The sequence below is a fragment of the Macrobrachium nipponense genome, chromosome 24 (assembly GCF_015104395.2).
Source record: "Macrobrachium nipponense isolate FS-2020 chromosome 24, ASM1510439v2, whole genome shotgun sequence".
In the NCBI taxonomy this organism is placed as follows: Eukaryota; Metazoa; Arthropoda; class Malacostraca; order Decapoda; family Palaemonidae; genus Macrobrachium; species Macrobrachium nipponense.
In genome coordinates, this window is record NC_061091.1 from 17,681,530 (window position 1) to 17,694,454 (window position 12,925).

Below are 12,925 nucleotides of genomic sequence, written 5' to 3' on the forward strand. Positions count from 1 at the left end.
ACCTGGTCAGTCTTTGATTATGATTTTTTCATTCTCTGGATAAATGATAGTGGATTGTGATCAGACAATACTAAAATTTCTTCATTCCTATGTCTATTCACATACTTCAAACTTTTTCAATGCGGTGATTAAGGCTAAAGTTTCCTTCTCGATTGTCGAGTATACTTTCTGATGTTTTTTCAGTTTTGAAGACATGAAGCACACAGGATGGTAGATATTATTTTCATCTTCTTGAAGTAGAACAGCTCCAATGCCACAGTCCGACGCATCAACTTGTATCACAAATTTCTTGTTGAAGTCTGGAGCTTGAAGTACTGGTCTTGAAGTTAAAATGGCTTTTACCTTCTCAAAGGATTCTTGACACTCAGGAGTCCAAACAAACTTAGCTTTGGGACTAGTTAAGTCTGTCAAGGGAGCTACTACGGCTGAGAAATTTGGGTAGAAACGATGATAGAATCCAGCCATGCCTAAAAATCTCTGTAGCTGTTTCCTGGTAGTAGGTGGGGTAGCCTTACGGATACCTTCTACATTAGCATTTACTGGAACAAGAAGGCCTTTCCCAACTTCAAACCCAAGATACTGCACAGTTTGCCTTTCCAAACACACTCTTCTCTAGGTTGACTGTTAGTCCTGCTTCTTGTAGTTTCTTGAAAACTTTCCTCAGAATCTTCAGATGTTCTTCCCATGTTGTAGAGTAAATCACTATGTCATCCAAGTATACACCTACTCCTTCTATCGATCGTTGAAATGTTGCAGGTGCATTCATCAGACCAAATGGCAGAACAGTATACTGATACAGTCCAAATGGAGTAATAAAAGCTGACAGCAACTTGGCATTCTCATCTAAGGGAATTTGATAATATCCTTTCAACAAGTCTATCTTGGAAACAAACTTGGCTTGCCCAATATTATCAAGTAACTGATCTATAAGAGGCAAAGGATAATTGTCAGCCACACAGATGGAATTCAGTTTCCTATAATCAATACACATCCTAAATGAACCATCTGGTTTCTTCACTAACTCACATGGAGAACTGAAGTGTCTTGAACTGGGTTCTGCTGATCCATGTTGCAGCAAATACTCAACTTCTTTCTTCAAAACATCTCGATGATATGGTGATAAGCGATAGGCTCTTTGCTTGAAAGGTTTTCCATCTTGAATCTTGATCTCATGCTTGGTCAGATTAGTACGTCTAGGCACATATGCAAAAATTTCTGGGAACTTCTAATTACTTCACTTAAGTCTTCACCTTGTTCAACACTCAGATGTTTCAAATTATCCTCTAAATTTTCCAAAATTGAAGAATTATTCATCTTGCTTTCAGCTCCCAATTCATAGCCATCATCGTCTTCTGTAGATAAAATTGTTTGTGTTGCTGACAGTTTCAGTTTTAGTTTCTGAGAAATAAGGTTTCAAGAGGTTCACATTTATCTTCCTTTGTCTTCTTCTTCTTCCTGGTGTTTCAATCACATACGTTCTATCACTTAACTTCTGAATTATCTTGTAAGGACCTTGAAATTTATTAGTGAGGGGAAATCTCTTGACAGGTAAGAACACTAACACTTGTTGACCAACACTAAAACTTCTTAGCTTAGTCTTAGCATCATATCTCCTTTCCATTTTCTCTTGACTCACTTTCAAGTTTTCTAAAGAGAATTTTCTAATTTCTTTCAACCTTTTCCTTAAGTTCTTTACATATTCACCTTGGCTTTCCTCTTAGTTTTCTTCCCAGTTTTCTGCAAGAATCTTCAACGGTCCTCTCACTTCTCTTCCAAAAATCATTTCATTAGGTGAACATCCCATACTTTCTTGATAAGCACTCCTAACTTCAAACAACATTAATGGTAAACCAACATCCCATTCTCTTCCTGACTCAGAACAATACTTTATCAGCATACTTTTCAATGTCTGGAATAACCTTTCCAAGGCACCTTGAGTCTCTGGATGATAGGCTGTGGATAAATGTTGTTTCACCCCTAACAAATTCATCACATCGTGGAATAACTTTGAAGTAAAGTTTGTTCCTCTGTCACTTTGTACTATTTCTGGTATACCAAACTTTGAGAAAAACTCCATAAGTTTTTCAGCAACTATCTTGGCAGATATGTTTCTAACAGGGATTGGCTCTGGATATCTTGTCACATGACATTAATGTTAACAAAAGTGGTATTAAGTCCTTGGTTTGCTTCTTTTCCCCTAGAGATATGGCACCGAGTTCCATTCTTGATATTGTTGTATGAACTTGAACTGTGCACCCAACTATCCAAGAGTTTCTCGTCACAGTATTTGTGGTTCTGGTTTGTCCTTTAGTCAAGAATATGTGAGCTCAGGTACATGGGCATTGGGCACGGTAGATGCCTTGATCAGAGGCTGGTCAGGGTTCAGACTCTGGTATAACGAGTTGAAATCCGGGTTCTTGGTTTTTAGGGGTTTATCTTAGAAGATCCTGGTATTTATGGTTTTTAAAGATTTGTGACACTCTCATGGGAATTCCAGCAGTGTCAAAACATCTACCATCGGTATGAAACACTTTGTTAGATTAAGATAGGCAGAGGTTCTTTGGATATTTTTTTGTGATTTTAAACTCCAAGGAATCATTAATCCTCTCTCAGGAATGAGGCGTCTTCCGAAAACTGAATACAAGAATGCAGATAAAATTGTATACTGCTGCAGCTTTGGTATTAGTTGAGCTCATAGTTTCTGTATTTGGTGTTTTTCCTGTAAGTTTGGTAGAGCAGCATTTTCAAGCTTAATAGCATCTTTGTTATCCTATCTTCATTTCTCATCTACAAGCTGATGCTGTTCATGAACAGCTATGGAAATCTCAAAATGAGATGGCCTTATTCAAATCCTTTGAGAAGAGAAAAACCTGTTCATAAAGGCATGACATAAGGGGCCTAGTTTTTGTCAGAGGGAAAGGTGTTTTCAGTGCATTTTCAAAAGTCAAACTGGATACTGACCATGGGCTTATTATGTTGAAGGTTTGGGACCATTACGCATTCCCAGATCAGATTGGCGTGTGGAGTTGAAGGAACAAAACGCCTTTTGGGACTTTCGATTGAGCCTAGTTTAATTGCTGTCTCCCAGACCTCGGTTACATTATAGTGGGCTGTTTCACAAATAACTATATGTAGTGGTCATTTTCTGAATGGTAATAATGTTGTGAAACTTTTGCATAGGCCAGATATTCTAATATGTATTAGCACTAAGAGGAATCAAGGACACTTGACACTGTTTATTTACAAATCTGAATCATTGATGAACTGCAGAAGATGAATTTCATTTTTATTTATTCAACTTATGCAAGAGTAGGATTCTGATCTTTAGTCAGATGTAGGAAAGATTAAATCTCATTGCAGGAACTACAGCAGAAAAAAGGTTTCTACAGCCATTCTAGTCAGAATTTGGGTCCACTGTCAAGTTCAAGTGGTACTTGTGAAAATCGTTATGGGACTTCAGAGAACTCTGACATTAAAATCCACCAGCATTATGCTTATTCTAAATGGCACAGCTGCCCCTTGAGTCACCTTGCAGATCTTTTTTTTTTTTTTTTTGGACGATTACAATTTGTGATTTCTATGAAAGATAATTAAGGTGCTTTGAAGTCAGGTTAACTGAGAAAAGATGGTATAATTTGAAGGTGTATCGACTTTGCTAGGACGTAATTTGATAGAATTAGACAGGAATTTCACAGTAAAGGATATCAGTATCTTTTACAGGACAGTGATTTGAACTGACATATTCAGGATATGATCAGATGTTTTCCTTTGAGGCAGAGTCGTCTTCTTGTTTAGTTCATTGCAATTTCATTGCCCATTTGGCTGCAATTTCACTGAATTAGACAGGCCTGCATTATTACTGGATGTTTTTAATGTGCAGACCATTTTCACTGAATTTAGAGAGTGGAGCACTTTAGACGTGCAGTTCATTAATGCTGAAGTAAGAAATAGGCCTACGATATTGGTCTCAGTAGGGGGGTAGTGTCAATAGTGCACCTCGTGCGGCGCTCTGTAGGCATTGCTTAAGGTTCTTTGCAGTGCCCCTTTGCAACCCTTTTCACTCCTGTTACTGGACTTTCAAACTGTCATTCGTTTTCTCTTTCTTCCATCTTTTTTTTCACCGTCTCCTAACAGTTGTTTCATCATGCAACTGCTTTGAGGTTTTCCTCTTGTAACACGTTCAAAGCCTTTTAACTCGCGATTTCCCTTACTGTGCTGAATGACCTCAGGGGTCCCAGTGCTTGTCCTTTGGCCTAAATTTTATATTCCTTTCCTTCCTTCCTTCCTTCCTACATTATTTGTGCATTTATGATATCAGTCACATCTGGACTGACTTAAGAGTCTGGACTGCACTTTTCCTGAACTAATATCATTATCAATGGACTCCTTTTGATAAGCCGATGAATTTTAATGTATTAATAAGAGTCCAACATTTTCATTGTGCTCAAGAATTTGACTTAATTTGGGGCCTGGACTAAGATAGTTTTGTACTGCAAGAAAATATGGTGTTATACAAATGCGGTCTTCATAAAGAGAAGCCTCCCAGAAGGACATAATACCTGAGTAGTTCTCACAGTATAATACTTGTACGAATGTTTATACCTACACTTTCCGCTATTAGTAATTGGAGTTTATTTATAGTATGATAATAATGTAATATTCTGCATTCAGAATTAATTACAATGTATATTTTTCCTCCCAGTATCTTTGATCGCAAGCCATGCATGTTCCAGTTCCCTCGGTCTTGTGGAGGGAGGGAGGGGGGGGGGGGAGGCGGGGGGCAGGCAATCTGTGTCCATTGCACAAACGTGCTGTCAACAAATTCAGAAGAGCCAACCCCACCCCCTAGGAATTGGGGATTACACTGAACTGGACTACTACTGCTACTAATATTAATTAATGTAAGTTTGAAATGTTATGGTAAGGAAATCTGTAGTTTGTATAACCCTAGACTCGAGCAGGAAATAGTGGTTGAATACGATGCTGGAAAGTTGAATAAAATGCTAGAAAATTGTAGAATAGAATGCAGAAAAGTCGTGACAAGAACATGTCTAGATGCGTATTAAGGCCATCATTATATGATAGTAGTCAGTATTAACGCGTTTATTTTTTTACAGGATTGTTGAAGCAGTGACGCCATGTAAAGGTCAACAACCACAAGCAAGAGAATATAGAATTGGCGGATGAAGGTTTCCCTGAGAAAATTGCTCTTCAGATACTGAGGAAAAGATGACAAGGCAAGGTATGTAGTTCATCCTGCACTTGCCCCACAAGCTTTCATTGTCGTGTTTATGAGTGTGGTTCCTCTTCTGCTTACTTTCTGGTCACCGTATTTGATTTTTAACGTTTGATCTCTCGGTTCTTTGATCGTGTAAATATGACCATCCTTTGATTCTAGAATAGCATTAGGGTTCACCTTGATAGCTGTTATATGTAGCTTTCTCCATAACAAGTACTACATGATTCAAGGTTTTCCCTTCCCTTCTTTGTGGTAGTTGAGTCTGTTCTTTTGAGGTCCTTATCAGGAAGCTAAACTGGAGGTCTTCTTTATCAGCACTTCAGTGAGGTATAGTATAGTGTACAGCCATATGAGGTGCCATGTTTTCATACTCTCCAGTACCAAAGGTCAGAAGAATTTGAATGAGAAACTAGTAGAGGGTTCTTTATTGCATGGTTGTTGTAAACCCCTGCCAATAAAATTGGGGTTGTACAGTATAGGAGTCAGTTTTGTTTATAAGACCTACGCTTTTCTGTAAGCTATCATAATCTACTGAAAATTTTTTCAGTTTTTTTATTGGAATAGAACCCACCCATTTTCTCAATGGTAGCTTTCCCCCCTCCCCTCACAATTTTTAATGGTATTTCCAAGCTTTGTAACTTGAAATTGTTCCAGATACACTTGTATAACAGTCTAGGTAGCAATTGTTCCTTGTACCTTGAGTATACTGGTGATCACTTAGTCTCCATTGCCAGTCACATGCCATCCTTTCCTTCGTGTATTGTAATCTTTCCTAACCACAAAGAAGTCAAAGTGGTACTAGTATTAGATCAGACTTTAGTGTCTGTGGGTCTGTGGTATGTCTGTATGTACAAAAAAGTGTATGTGTTTCTTACCAGCGTGGTTCAGAAAGAATCTTTTGGAATAGAAACATCAAAATGGATCATTACATTGCTTCCTTAATGTGCCAAAATTAATTGTCAAAGTTCCAAATAATGGCGAACTCTTGCTATGGAGATATCAGGGTTGTTGCACTGCTCAGGTATGTGGTTAGTGCAGGTGCAGATTCTGGCAAACCAATATCTAATGACACGTTGCGAGTAGTACACATTTTCTTGACAGAATATTAGAGGGAAGATTTTTTTTAAGTGTTGATCATCAATCAGTGCAGATGTTTGTTTGTTTTATCGTTGCCACTGATTGTGAGCAGCAAAAGTAGTTTAGACATTACAGGAAACTGAATTGATACTACGTTTGCAGATTAAATTTGTTTTACCATCTTTTTCTGGTTAAAGGAAGTTTTTATAACTCCTAGTCAGGTTGTTTACAGATTTTTTTTTATCAGAGTAATAGTTTGATATAAAACTTTGTTGCAGGATTTAACTATTTCATATTTTACAGGACAGGAGAAACCGCAACGTGAATAGCTCCAACTAGGATGTTTAAGCAGGAAGGTCGATTAAAATATGGGAGAATATCAAGTGCAGCACAATGTCACACACCTGACCTTAAGATATTCTCATGAAGACAAAAATTTCAGAGAAGTAAGTTGTATGCAGAGATTCACTATGAAGTTTGACGTTAAAAGATATCTGCTGTCTGGTAGAACATTACTTGATGTCTTGACTGTTGTCTTGTCAGGTTTTTGTTGTATGCTCCAACGATTTTAAAATGCTGAAAATATTGACCTATATACATGTAATACATGTAAAGTAGTGTAACTTGAATATGAACAATCTTTGACAGCTGGTATTCTTAAAAGTACTTGTGATGCCTTTTAAAATCAAGCTAATCAATTAAAAAATATATAATTGTGGAAAGGAGTCCAAAATTGTCTTAAATATTTTATTATTAATTTGCCTGTCATTTTATTTGATTCGCTTAAGAATCTTATGTCGAATCAGTCTTACGAAATGGAGCCACTTTCAATATTTCATTCACAATTATGTAAGTGAACAATAAAACAAAGGTTTTAGTGATAATTTTGATTAGCTGAGACATAACATCTAGTGTTCCTCAGGACAGTGCTCTCCGACCTTTATGTTGATTTTTGGATATACTACTGTCATACTTTTCAGGTCATGAAAGTAAGATAGTACAGTGTGCAGATAGTACCACTTTTATTGCAGTTTGTATTTGACAGTGTCATACTTTTCAGGCCATGAAAATAAGATGGCATATTATGCAGATAGCACCACTTTTACTGCAGTGTGTATTTACTATTGTCAAACTTTTCAGGCCATGAAAAATAAGATGGCATATATGCAGATAGTGCCACTTTTATTGCAGTGTGTATTTGCTTTAGTGCAATATGCAATTATCATCATCCCCTAATGTATAAAAATAAAGTATGTGGCAGCTAACCATCTAATTATGGGAGTTTTAGAATGAATCTATAAGTTGTGTAGTCTAGACGGGATGAAGCTAACTCTGGAAAAACCAAAGCTATTCATCAATCAATCAGTAGCTAATGTCTGTTCATCTATTCCAGGACTCACAAACTGCAGGTAACGGTGCAAGGAATGATTAAGAGTTCGACTTTCAAAATGCAAGTTTTTTCTCTTTCTCAGCTTTTAACCCTTCCCGTCACAAGGCCTTTGCAATTAATCCTGTTGTGATTTTTTTTAGAAATAGTACTTTGATGAATAAAGTTTAAACTCTTTTACTAATTAAAGAAAGATCCTTTGGGAGCCATGTGAAGGTCGAATCAAATAGGGTGGGTCTGTGAAAGTACTATTCATGGTGAGGCACTTAATTTGATCTCATTTCAAAGCACATTACTCACACTTGTATTGGGATGCCAGAAGAAGGGCAAGACACACAAATAAAGGTAAAATGATGCGGTAAAAAAATTCCTGAAAAGGTCACAGTATTGTAGGTGATACAAAGGCTCAAAGAACATAAAGTCTATGGCACGAAGTTTGGATATAGTAGTAAGCTCACTTTTCATGGGTTTCATGACCTTTTAGTGCTGTTTTTATGTATAGTTTTTTTTATTGGTAACTACTTTTCACTCCTGCTTTCACATGCACTTTTTTCCAAGTAGCTGTTGCTTACCTCTTGTCATTGCTGGTTCAAGCATTAAAGCATCATACTGTCCAGCTTAGGTCAGTCTTACAGAGTTAGTGGATTCAGAGGGACTGGAAACAGTCTAGCTTGGAATTTAGGTGTGTATTAAATGTGAATAGGACTTATTCTTGCAAGAGGAGTGACAGTGAAATAGCATCATATTTTCCAGCCTATACTGTTTTTTTTTCATCTGTCCATCCACCTGTGGTGTTTTTGTATGGTAACACTGCGTCCCGCGCTTTAGATAGTTACGCTAATTGTAAGTTTTAGGTAAATAAAAGGATATCTGGGTGTACATCTGTAATTGAAAAGTGTTTTAATAATTTACTGTAAGCGAATTACACCGTTAATATTCGAAATAGGATATTATTATAATCGTTGAATGTAAGCTAAATGTAACTATCTAAAGCCTGGGACGCAGTGTTACCATACAAAAACACCACGGGCGGATGGACAGATGAAAAAAACAGAGCATAGGTCATTCTTACAGAATTATACTTCAGTAAATTAAAAGTTTTCAGCTTTTAAGTAACATCATGAACGGCATTACATCATGAAAAATGAATTTGCAGTTCATCAAAATTGAAAAAGATAAGCAATCATTGTTTGATTATTCACAGAGGGATTTTGGAACTCCCCAGATTTCTCGAAAAGGGCTAAAAGATCCCTAAAATGCTGGAAATAAACTCTAAACAGAGCTCTGTAAAAGATTTAGTCATGAGAGAATAATCCTGAAGTGAAACAAGGGGAAATTGCAGTGGTAGTGGTAATGCTTGGCCTCTTAGCTTGAACTTTGGAGGTTTCAGGTGCATGTCCTCAGGACATTCATACAGGATGATAGCCTTGTATGCAAAATAAAATTAAAAGTGTTCAGTTATTCAAATCACTGTTATATACAGTAAGTTTTAAGTAGAATTTTAACATGATTTATTTGAGATAACCCTGGGAATACTGTCCTTGCAGGCTTTATATATAAGGAGCAGTTATTTTAATCAATTTTTTTTTTTTTTTAAAGTTGTGGTAGGTTTGAATTTGGTTGCAACCCAATTCTATTTTAATTTACGGTCCAATTGGGTACGTTAGGTGAGGGGTCCCCAAGTTCAGCCCCTTCCAGGTAAAGACATGGCATCCTACTATGCTAGGTTAGTGATATATGGTTGTCACAATCCTAGTATTAATCTAAAGTGCCCAAAGCTAGGTTAGGTAGGGTATAGGGTCTGTAGTGATAAAGCCCTTCCAACCCTGTAAGAACACAGTGTCCTAGGCTAGGTTAGAACACATCTGTCTGTCATTCATTTTCTGATTTCACACACCCAAAAATCTAGTCCCCACTGCAGTTCCCCATAATTGCAGGGGTATAAGGGGGTTCCAGTATCTCTACCCCACCCTGGCTATGACACACACACCCACCACCCTTGCCATGCTGAAAAAGCCAAAAACTACTTGTTTGGTACCTAAATGTCAGAAAACTTCAAAACTAAAACAGGAAAATTGTGTTGTTCCTATACGATAAACAAACCCTCGGTCCTTTACATAAGGAATTACTTACGGCGTAGCTGGAATTAAAGCATTTAAATCTTGAACAAGGTGGTTAGACAGTAACTACCGTGTGGCAGGCTAGCCTGCCTGGGCCCCGGATGTAAACACTCCACTTTGCTTTCGGCCGTCTTCCAATGAAGACGTGTGTTTGTGAGCTCTGGCTGACTGGTCGTTGATATTTTTTCCCAGTGGGATCATTTTGGTTTTTCAAATAAATATGTATATACGGTGTTTGAAATTAATACTAAACAAAGGTTTGTCCTTGTTTTTCAATTAATCTACAAACCCACTTTTTGTGATAGCCTTTATAACCGCCCCTCTACTTGTGTTAAAAGTCGGCGGCAAAGGAGGACAAGATATGTATTTAACGTGAGGATGAGACATGTATTTAATGTGAGTGATATTGATAATGTAACGAGACATGTATTCATCCGAAAATTACGCTTACGCTAGGGAATTACCAAGGGAACTTCAAAGGTTTGTCCTTGTTTTGTTTTTATGGTAATTTCTCTTCTCCGTCGTCCTTTCACTTATTATCGGAAGAAGGTACAAGAATGGGTGTGTGGTGATGATGTTTAGGGGATCTCCTCTCACTTCGGACGGCAGTGCCTGTGATGGTAATTGCTTCATTTTCGAGAAGTTCAGCAGTAAGGAGGTTTTCCCGCCCGTGTTGGAGGCGCCTTTTCCTCGAGGCTGTTCTGGAATCATCGGGCGTGTTGTGGAGCGCAAAAACGCGCCAATGTGACATGAGAAACGCCGCTATTTCTGATGCAAGACCTCGTCTAGATTCATCTAAGAAATTCTAGAAATCTTGCGAGTCTGTGATGCTCGCCGTAGGCTCCGCCCCCAGGATGCCGTATAAATACGACGGAGGAAGTAGCAGCGGAGGAGGAGATATAGAGAGTGATCGTAAGAGGAAGAGATCGTAAAAGAGAGAGATCACCAGTTAGTAAGAGCCACAGATCAGATTATCAGTGAGAGATCAGCAGCAGCAGAGATCATCCGTGAGATACTAGAAAAAGGAACCAATGAAGAATCAGAAGAGTTGTTTGGATATTGGTCTAGTCGTCTTCAGGAGTGGACGAATTATCTCGTTTTATCTCGACGTCGAGCAGACTTCAGAGAAGAAAAGGTCCTGCTAGAGGTTTTGGGTAGTTCCTGCCTTTCAAGTAGACTAGTTTCTGCAACACGGAGTCAAGAGGACGACTGCAATTGCCGCTCTACTTTTGGAGAAGCCATCGCTTTGAATTACTAAACCGACCCGCAAGTATTTGAATTGCCTCACTGTTCCCCCAGTTCATGCAGTGTAAGATTCTATCTTTTTATGTAAATGGGAGATACCATTTTGCATTTACCTATGTTAGTAAGCTTGTAAATAAACCTTTGTTGTGTTAGTGTTTCTTTCTATATTCGTATCACCAGTTTCAACTGTTGGTGTTGAAATATTTTTTTTTATTTATTTCATATCGAACCTGAAGCGAACCTCTCTCAAAGGCCGTAACAGTGCCCTTGGATGCATGAGGAGTATCCCGATTACTTGAATAATTTTTTCCTTATTTTACAGACTAACAGTGGTGATTGCGTTTACAGCAGTATTGGTTGGATAGCTCTTCATATTGGTTATCCTAACCTTGGAATTGTACCTGTGACTCATAGCATGTTGCGATACCGATCCTCGAGTGTGTGTACTGATCCCCTACTGATAATCATATTCATTTACCACTACTACCCTGGAGATATGTCACTGGAAGAAGCTGTCAAGCTGCCCTGTGATGTTTATCTAATCCTGATGGTAGAAGTCTGGCAGAATTTGGAGGAATCGAAGAGGAAGAGAGCTCGTCAAGTCAAGTGTCGTCATCCTCCTCTTCGAGATCATCATATTTTCATGCCTCCACCCCTTCGACTTTTAAGGCTTTGCCGTAGAAGAGAATAGGCTACCTGTAATTTGTGAATATTTCTCTACATAAAACACTACGAATAAGCAAACTTTCTGTTACTAATGGGTGCATAACGTCCATGGAAAATCCATGAATGGACAAGTCATTGAATAGAGGAGGTCGACTTTAAGCACAATGATGGCCAAAAGTGAAGCGACACTGTAGGACCTCCCACCCGGTTGTTAAGTAGTTAACTACCACACCACCTTGTTAGTAGCCTAACGGCCAGTTTCCAGATTTGCCGAACAGTACGTAGTGCCTCTACAAAGACCAATAGGTTGGTTTGTATGTCGTGTTAGGAACTAATTCCTTCCAAGGTCCCCGTATACCCGATGCCTGATTCCCGCTAATCATCAACTGGGAACAGGTTCCTCCTCGTCCATAAAAAGACATTCCTAACCTTTCCTGTCGAACCAGATCCTGACCTGACCATTACCGTCCCTACCTAACCCAACTCAGGGCCTCCGCCTCCCTTCCCGTCGCCCCCCCCTAAAGGGGGATGGGGGTACGCTGATTTGATGGCCCACATATCATACTGGGGTATTGGGGCAAGTTCATTGACCCCCCCATATGACCACAGGACTTCTTCCTTATGGCCAACAGGAACCCCCCATCCCTTACGACCATAGGACCCCCAATGACCACAGGAACAACCCCCCCCCCCACCCCGCCCAACCGATACAATAAGAACCCCCTTCACACCCAATAAGGCGAAGAAGAATCCCTCTCACGCCCACACTCTCGTATATAATACAACCATTACCTCCAAACACGCCCACAAGTCAAGCCATGGGTCCGTTTCGGGCGCAATTCCAACAAAATATTATGATAAGAATAGGAATGACACACGGCGTTGTAGTAGTAGTAGGTGGGATATGCCTATGAAACGGCTCCCTTGCTTTTTTATTCCTCTGTTTGTGCTTGTTTGAGTTCCTTCTCTCTGAAATACTACATTTCTTTTATACAATCTTTCCTATTCTCCACTTCCTCCCTTAGTAGATCTACCAATAAGAGTATATTTACTACTAATTCCTCTTTATTTTCTTGATATGGTTGCTGCATAAAACTGTACCTATTTCTAATCTCGTTGTATGCTGGACAGTAAAGTAAGAAATGTTCTAAATTTTCATTTTGTTCCTCACAGCATAAACATTTTGTATCT